Here is a 7993-nt window from a genome sequence, read left to right on the forward strand (position 1 = left end):
AGACTTGAAAGTCTAACCATTTGCGGATGTAATTACAAAGGCAGCACATTCTCCTCAGTTATTTTAAGACCCTAATTGTTGGTCCGGCCGGAGTCGAACTCACGACCTCCCGCGTGACAGCCCGATGCTCAACCAACTGAGGCACCGGTGCAATGAAAACATTTCCCCAAATTTTCGACAAATTTCCCGTGAATCGACATCTCTCGTGAATGGAACAACAAATTTCCGGTAATTCTAGAAATTTCAGTAGACTAGGGTGCAATCAAAACGTATTCCCCAAATTTTCAAAAAATTTCCCGAAACTTTGCCCGTTCCATTCAATTTCGGCCCGGAAATCTCGAAACGTTTGGTTGAATGGAAAGCGTCCAAATTCTTGGTATGTATGTGGTCATTTGTCCAGTCGAGTTACGGTTAGATAGTTCCCATATTGTTTTTGTCACTCAATAAAACAACATAACTGAGATAAAATAGACCATTTCTGAGTTCTTGAAACCCTCATTTTCAAGATGAGGGTTATTGGTCAATCTGTTATGGAAAAGTCCCATTTTCACAACAAAGGTTGTACATGTAGCCTCGCTTTGAAAGTGAGCATTTTAGGGAATTAAAAAAAAAAAAAAAAACAGCATCCCCTCTCTCACGGTGGCTTGAGAGATTTAGTTATGATTTTGTTTCACTCTATGGAAGCATTTCATATAAATATTGTATACATTTTGTGCACATTTTGTATACATTTTGTGCACCAAAGCATAATTTACTTTAAAGACAGGCCTAGGGCATTCACAAAAATACTACGATGTAACCTACAATAGAAGCCATTAGGAGCTTGATTTCATTTAATGACTAATTATGCATAATACATACATGTAAGGTAAAATAATAATGAGCTCAGGTTTCTGTTATCACTTAGGTCACAAAGGTTCTATTTTCAGTTGGTTGAGACCAAATGTTTACAATATTGTATTTGGGTCTTGTGGGACTGTATTTTCAATAAAGACAGAAAAAAAAATTAGTTGAGGTAGGTGGATATGGGGTTGGAAATGGACAATAGTTTGAAGTGTTAGCCGTCTCCTCGACCAAATCCGCCAAAGGGACGGGGCAGGCGAGAGTAGCCTCGCCCCTTTGGTGGGTTTGGGCGAGGAGACGGCTGACACTTCAGACTAAAATGGACAAGCTCATGAAAAAAAAAAACGATAGGTGTATAACAAGATCAGAACACAACCAATATCTTTAATTTAAGTACTATTTTGAACATTTCTAACAATTTGACCTCGAGTGTTTTATCTAACAGAAAGTTTAATGGAGATACTATCACCACAATAGATTCCACGAACAGTTAAACATAAACAATGCAAAAGAGTTCAATGTACTGGTAAGTGCATGATGGTATCACTTCCCTTAAGTACCAGAATCTTTCAGGGTTTTCTTATTATGGAAATTGTAATTTTATTCCAGTGTGGTTACCAAATTCAAGCTATGTGGAAACACGAAATGAATAGGTCAACTTGACATCATCATGTAAATGGCTAATGTACCGTACAAAAACCTAACATTTGGTGTAAAGTTTCAAATGACATCAACATGTCTAATGACCAGCTTGGTTAAGTGAAAGGTAACAAATATCAGTTCCATAAATTGTGTTCATAAAAATCTAGCCCTTACTTTGGTATTTTAAATAGCACAAGTTAATTTTTCATAAACAAGAAATGTCAAACCCGATTGCAAGACAATATTTGTTAGATAAAAGAAGCATCGATAACCTACAATGGCTCTGTTACTGTTGTTTTAAACTTTTTAGAAAAGGCAAAATACCACCATGTGCAGTTAAAATGGAATGCTGTTTCCAGTGAAAACAGAATTATCCCATTTGAATGAGTTAGAGTGCAGGCTTTTGGCACCAAGGTTGGCCTTTCAGAAGATTCTTCAAGCTCCAAGAGGAAACCAATTGAAGATAAAAGGAGTGTTGTAAATGTTCTAGCAGATGACAAGCCGATTGAAGGAAAGCCAGCATATGGAATCTAAGCAACAAAGATGAGCGTATAACTAGATAAAAAACGATCTTCGACAACGTATTACACCCATAACTTTCTGAAACCTATCCTCCACCTCGTTCCCAGGACCCTAAGCTCCCAGTAAACCACGTGACAAGTGCTCTGAAATAAATTATATATTCAAATTTTATTTTGTCAGCCTCACAAATGTTTGTAAACATTGCAATGCTGACACCACAGAAGAAACAGGAAGTCATTTTGTATATTATAGGTCGAAAATTTGCTAATGCATTTATCCTGGAAATGTACATGTGGCAAAGGTTGAATAACAGATCATCACCCTGTACTTTTGGAATGAAGATTCACTTCTACGTTTACTCCAGAAATAGTGACATATTTAGGTAAATCATTGATCGTAAGATGCCTGTTTATACAAAAGTCCTGGTAGAACTTAGTCCCAATGTTCACAATAGCAGCTAATGTATTAGAATTCCAGTAACTGCAGGGCTTGATGACAGAGTAACACAATGAATGTAGTGCCAGTATACAACACTGCTTACAAAGGCAAAGGTGTTTATTCCAATTTTTGCTCCTTTTACCTCAAATATATCACTGATCTGATACAAACTTTGAATATACTGGACTAAACTGCTTATAGATGGTACTTCTAAAAGGAGAGATGTCCCTTGAGGGTGACTGTTACCATACAAAATGTTTACAATGAGAATCAATTATTTTGAAAGCACCATTATTACAACATGCATGGTTACAGGTTTCTGTAATACTTCTGACATTTGTCACTTTCGAAACTCTTTCATCACTTTCGCATTTTGTGCTCACAGATAATCTGAACTCATGATCACTAGTGACATATTTCGGAACTTTGTATGCCAGTTGGCAATATTTTCGATTACCTGACCGATTCGTTCCTGTAGCGTTCAATATGTTTTAGCGTGCATTCACTCCGAGCACTTTTTTCTCTGTCCATTATCCACTGCAATTTTGCAGCCCTTCCCGCATTTAGCGATAAACATCACCTCCTTAGAGCCCACGCTTCTTTTGGTCAGCAGGCTTTGCCAATTTGTGGTGAAAACGCAAAAAACTTGCTGAAAACTCAACTCTGGCCGCCGTGACTTCGGCCAGAATAAAAATTAAAAGGGAGTGGCAGTTACAAACCCAAATGCAACGAGATATTGTTTTACCTCTGGTACTTTTTTTTAACCTTTCATAAACAACTAACAAACTGATTGACTAGTTTTTATTTAACTTGACTTGCAGTCCGCGCCCACTAGTAATCTGCTTGTGCTCGGCTCTGTTGGCTCGAGCCACTTCATGTGTGAATTCAGTTCGGCACAACTCAAACACACTACCCCAGTTGGTCGTCAGAGAGGGACTAAACCCGGAGGGTCCAACGCCTATAACCAATGGGCCTCTTCAAAGCTAACAGTAATGTTTAGAACATAAATTGATAAAATTTGGTCTCTATAAGGGCGATGTTTGTCTAGGAAAATAAAGTTATCTCGTACCTTAACAACATAATCTGGAATCAGTTACCTCGGTAAGACCCAGACATTTCGTTGTTCATCATGAAAGCCGATGATACAATCTTATCATAGACAAAACCGTTCGGGAAGGTTAGCACTTTTGACGTCTTCATTGCTTCTCTCCCCTCCCCCCTCATTCAATGTTGTACAAAACTGGATGATTTTAGTGGGAAATTGTTGTGTTACCTTCCAACATTGAATAGGGGGAGGGGGGCTATATAAGAGAGGGTACAACTATTTCTTTTGCGCTTTAACAGAAGCGGGTTGAAATACAGCTTTGGTGTGGTTCATTTACACAACCTTCCCAACTACTTTTGTCTATGATTGTAGCTTCATTCTTCGACAAGAGCCTGCAACAGTACAAAGCACAGAATAGTCAATGGAGTGACGAAACTAGTATCATAACAGTTGTGAGCATTAGAACACCGAGCGCATGGACGGCTTAAAATCTAGGACCAAAGATATTTCTTAGACGTGGTGCCCAGTCCTTCCGAGGATGCTACTCGCGCGATACGTGGACTGCCCAAGCGACTTTCTCGAAACTACCTGACAGAAATGTTTTGATTTTCAAAAGATGCTTCGTGGCAGAGATGCTTTCTACACTGTTAGCTGTCTTTTTGTTCGGCTGGGCCTTCGTTTGCTTTGTGCTCTTTGGCAGTTATCGAGTTACACGTCACTAGTCCCTGGAGTTGTAACGCCGTTCGCCATGTTGCCAAGGCTTCTAAGCAACACCTACGCCGCTAAATGTTACCTTGTAAAAAAAACAATTTCCTATGCAGGAGAGCGGAGTCATGGGCAACGGTTACCCCAGTTTCATTTGCTGTGGGTTTCCACGGAATGAAGGAACTCGTTCCATTCTGAAGTGTAGAATTCTCTCCAATTTGTTTCATTAAAATAAAGTCCAGGTTATTTTCGTATAAAGGATGAATTTAATACATCTTCCCAGATTCCCAATGTATGTTGTATTATACGAAACGTCAAGTCAAAAGTAAAATGGGCTTTATCATTATGTTTGTAGCCGCTCTTTGTTTTATGTTTTTGATGAAGCTTAATTGTCTCTGAAAAATGCATGGTTACCCCCGATTTTCTTTTTGGATACCAAGAGCACTTACTAAGATTTTGTTTCTCTGCATAGCTTTTTAAACGCGCAAAAATATTCCTGTATTAGTAAGCATCACCGATAGAAAACCGGAATATCTCGAGATGCGCAGAACGTATGCGCAATAAAAATAGTAGGCACTCCTGAAAAACAGAAAAAAATAGTAGGCACTGGATCCTTTAACATCTTCAGTTCCCACGGCCTGCTCCCGTCTGACCTTGTAGCTCAGTCGGTAGAGCGAATCTTGGTCAAAGTTTTTCTCTGTCCTTGTGTGGGCCAGGAGCCCATTTCCATCAGTAGGGCTAGCGCTCACATGGTTCATATGGGATAGAAATCTAGCACTTCACATTAAACTCTATTCAGTTAACTCTGTTTAAAATATAAGTGTTACACGGCCAACGTTTGTATTAACGTAACCTTTCCTTGTACTGGATCCTACAAACTGGTGGATCACATAAGTCCCCTCAGATCCTTTGTTACCAGAGCTCATAACTCGCTAAATTAAAACCGTTTTGAAAAAAAAAAAAAGGCGGTATGAAAAGTTAAAGGAAAATATTTTCAAGCGGAGGAAAATAAAACAGAATCGGGCCTGTCCGGGAGTCGAACCCGGGACCTCTCGCACCCAAAGCGAGAATCATGCCACTAGACCAACAGGCCACGCTTAATAATGCGTCTAAAGTTTAGAACGTAATTTCTTTTATAACATATTCTTGGGAGTTCGCCCGTTCGGAATAAATTATCTGTACTGTTTATTACGATGGCAGATTTCGGGAATATTCTGTAACCTTTTCACAAAAAAGCAATATAAATGCTAACACTAAAATTAGCTGCACGCGGAAAATATCAAATAAGACAAAACTTGAGGCCATTCTCTCCGTGTGCCTATTTATTAGTACAAGCGTCGGAGAAAGCAGTCATCTTAAACATCTGATCACAAACTGTACAGACATAAACAAAATAATGTGTATTAAAAGTGGCCGCACTTTTGGAATCCTTGCTGTAAATTTTTGAAATTTGTTTCATGGTTGGTTAAAACAAATGAATGTTCTATTCATGATTCGATCACACGTTCGTTGGAGAAAAAAGGAACCTTTTCTCCTCACCAATTTTTGTGATTAGAATCACAACTGATGAAATCTTCGAGAAGAACAATATTCACCATATCATTTTATGAAGCGCCAAATCATGAAAATGCTTTCTTAGTAAATAGTTTCATCAATATTCGAAATACAGAATTGCGTGACATGGAGAGCGTGACAGTAAAGAGTGCGTGAAAATTTTGCCTTATGAGACGTTTCTAGATATCTGAAGCAAACAGGCAGGAAATTCAGAAAAATCAAATACGTTTCTTTGATTTCTGGCAAAACCCAAATTCGAGCTTGAAGTTCATTAAGATTTAACGCGATGATGCCTAAATGCTTTAGTATTCGGTGAACAGAAGCATGACTGCAGACAAGCGCTGACACGTAAGTTCGTTCTTTGAATGTCAAACAAAAGTCGATGTTTTGACAGAACTGTTGTTTATCCTGATGACAAAGAAGGAAGGGCGCGAGTTTTATTCATGGTGTTCGATTCACTTCAGATTGTCTGCTGAAACACGTACAAATTTAACTGAGGGAGGACAATTTGCGAGAAAGCGAGCCATGCGAGTCTTGCGACCATGCGAGCAATAGCTGCGAGTCACGGGAGCCAACATGGCGAGCCTTGCGAGTCAACATGCGAGTCACATATTTATTGAAAGCCAACCGTTTTAAAATTGGTGCTTTGACTTAAATACTGTTTATCAGCGCTATTTGAAGTGGGTGCTTAGAGTTAATGCAAGATTCGCATGACTCGAACGACTCGCTGGCACGTCGCTTGTATCCAGCCGCCAATTTGCCTACCGATCATTTCATATTAAAATTCACCCAATCAATTATTCTTATAAAACAGTCACTAAGGATAAAGGAAAGAGATAGATATATATTTTTTTGAATTAAACAAATGCTCTACAACAGCCGTCTACAAAAAATACAGCGCCATTTCAAGCGGCTTTTTGTCTATGTATACAAAAGAATTTACGACAATTAAAAGAATATGAAAAAAAGCGTTTGTATTATTTAAGATTGATCTCTGTTGTTGTCATGAAGATTTAACAGCGATAAATATTCTAGAAAACTATCAAAAACGCTAACAAACCTACAGCACAAGTAGAAACATTAAAACGCTAGAGCATTTTGCACCAAAGATTGAAGTATTGGCCTGTTTGGTCTAGTGGTATGATTCTCGCTTCGGGTGCGAGAGGTCCCGGGTTCGACTCCCGGACAGGGCCCCAATTTTTTTCCTTCCCTCCATAAATATTATATTCTGCGCCATCTTTTCTTTTGTTTTAAGAGTCCCATTTACCACATTAAATTAGAAAATACACAAAGGAAATTCCAGATCGTTTTCATACATCTAGTGTGACTTGGATTGAATGAGAAATATGGAACACACAGATGCAAAATAGAAGGCTGATATGAAATGCAATTTACAAATTGCAACTACAATGTCAAATCAGAAATTTAAGAAAGCCGAAAAGCCCATTAAAACAACTTTTCGTACATTGCTGTGATTGCCTGTATAGGTGTTTTATTTCTAATCAACCTTCATTCCCAGGGCTTAAAATTAAGCTGTGATGGCTTAAGAATAAGAGTTTAGATGTTAGTATCAGGTATTGGTATATTTTCATCATTTAAACGTCTGGCTAGAATTGACAATAAAATAATCAAAATATTCATAATAATGTCATTTTCATAATTAGGATTGTTATGATTATCATTTTCATTATAGTCATCATTATCACCATCATCATCATTATTATTATTATTATTATTATTATTATTATTATTATTATTATTATTACTATTATTATTATTACTGCTTTGATGAACTACACAATGTTTTTGAAATTTATTTTTTAATAAAGACAATACATGTTTTGGATGAGACATCATCCATTGTCAGTTGAACAGTGAGTAATAAAGTGAAAATATGCAATAAATAGTATAACAAAGTGAGATATTAACGAGAATAATTAAGGATTAAGGTGCAAACCAGAAAAAAGAGTGAAATTATTTAAGCTAAGAAAGGAATTTAATTAGTATGAAAGGGATAAATTAAGATGTTTGACCTGGGAATTTAAAGACGGCTAATCCCAAAGGATGTGCATGGCTTCCTTGATTTTCAATTGGAAGCTTGTGGAAGCAGAGTGGAGAAATTTTGAAACAATCTTCTGAACAAAACTACTATTATTATCGTTATTACAACATTTCTTGTTATCTCAGTTTAATTGAAGTTACTTGTTAGTAGCCGTGTCTACAGTTGCCAAACACAAATTTGCT

At 37.5% G+C, this 7993-nt stretch overlaps 1 protein-coding gene and 2 non-coding genes across 3 annotated transcripts in view; 2 read left to right on the forward strand and 1 right to left on the reverse strand.

The window, feature by feature from the left end:
* LOC138012867 (uncharacterized) overlaps positions 1–1757 on the forward strand; it is a 26237-nt gene extending 24480 nt beyond the window's left edge. The window contains exon 5 of the mRNA XM_068859787.1: positions 1–1757. This exon is cut by the window's left edge and continues 2269 nt beyond it. The gene's annotated coding sequence lies outside the window, so the exon portion shown is untranslated.
* Positions 1758–5216: 3459 nt separating this feature from the next.
* Positions 5217–5288, reverse strand: Trnap-ugg (transfer RNA proline (anticodon UGG)). The gene has a single exon. It is a non-coding gene; the product is annotated as a tRNA-Pro (tRNA).
* Positions 5289–6869: 1581 nt separating this feature from the next.
* Trnap-cgg (transfer RNA proline (anticodon CGG)) lies at positions 6870–6945 on the forward strand. Its single transcript has one exon. It is a non-coding gene; the product is annotated as a tRNA-Pro (tRNA).
* The last annotated feature ends 1048 nt before the right edge of the window (positions 6946–7993 follow it).

Source organism: Montipora foliosa, chromosome 8 (assembly GCF_036669935.1).
Source record: "Montipora foliosa isolate CH-2021 chromosome 8, ASM3666993v2, whole genome shotgun sequence".
NCBI lineage: Eukaryota > Metazoa > Cnidaria > Anthozoa > Scleractinia > Acroporidae > Montipora > Montipora foliosa.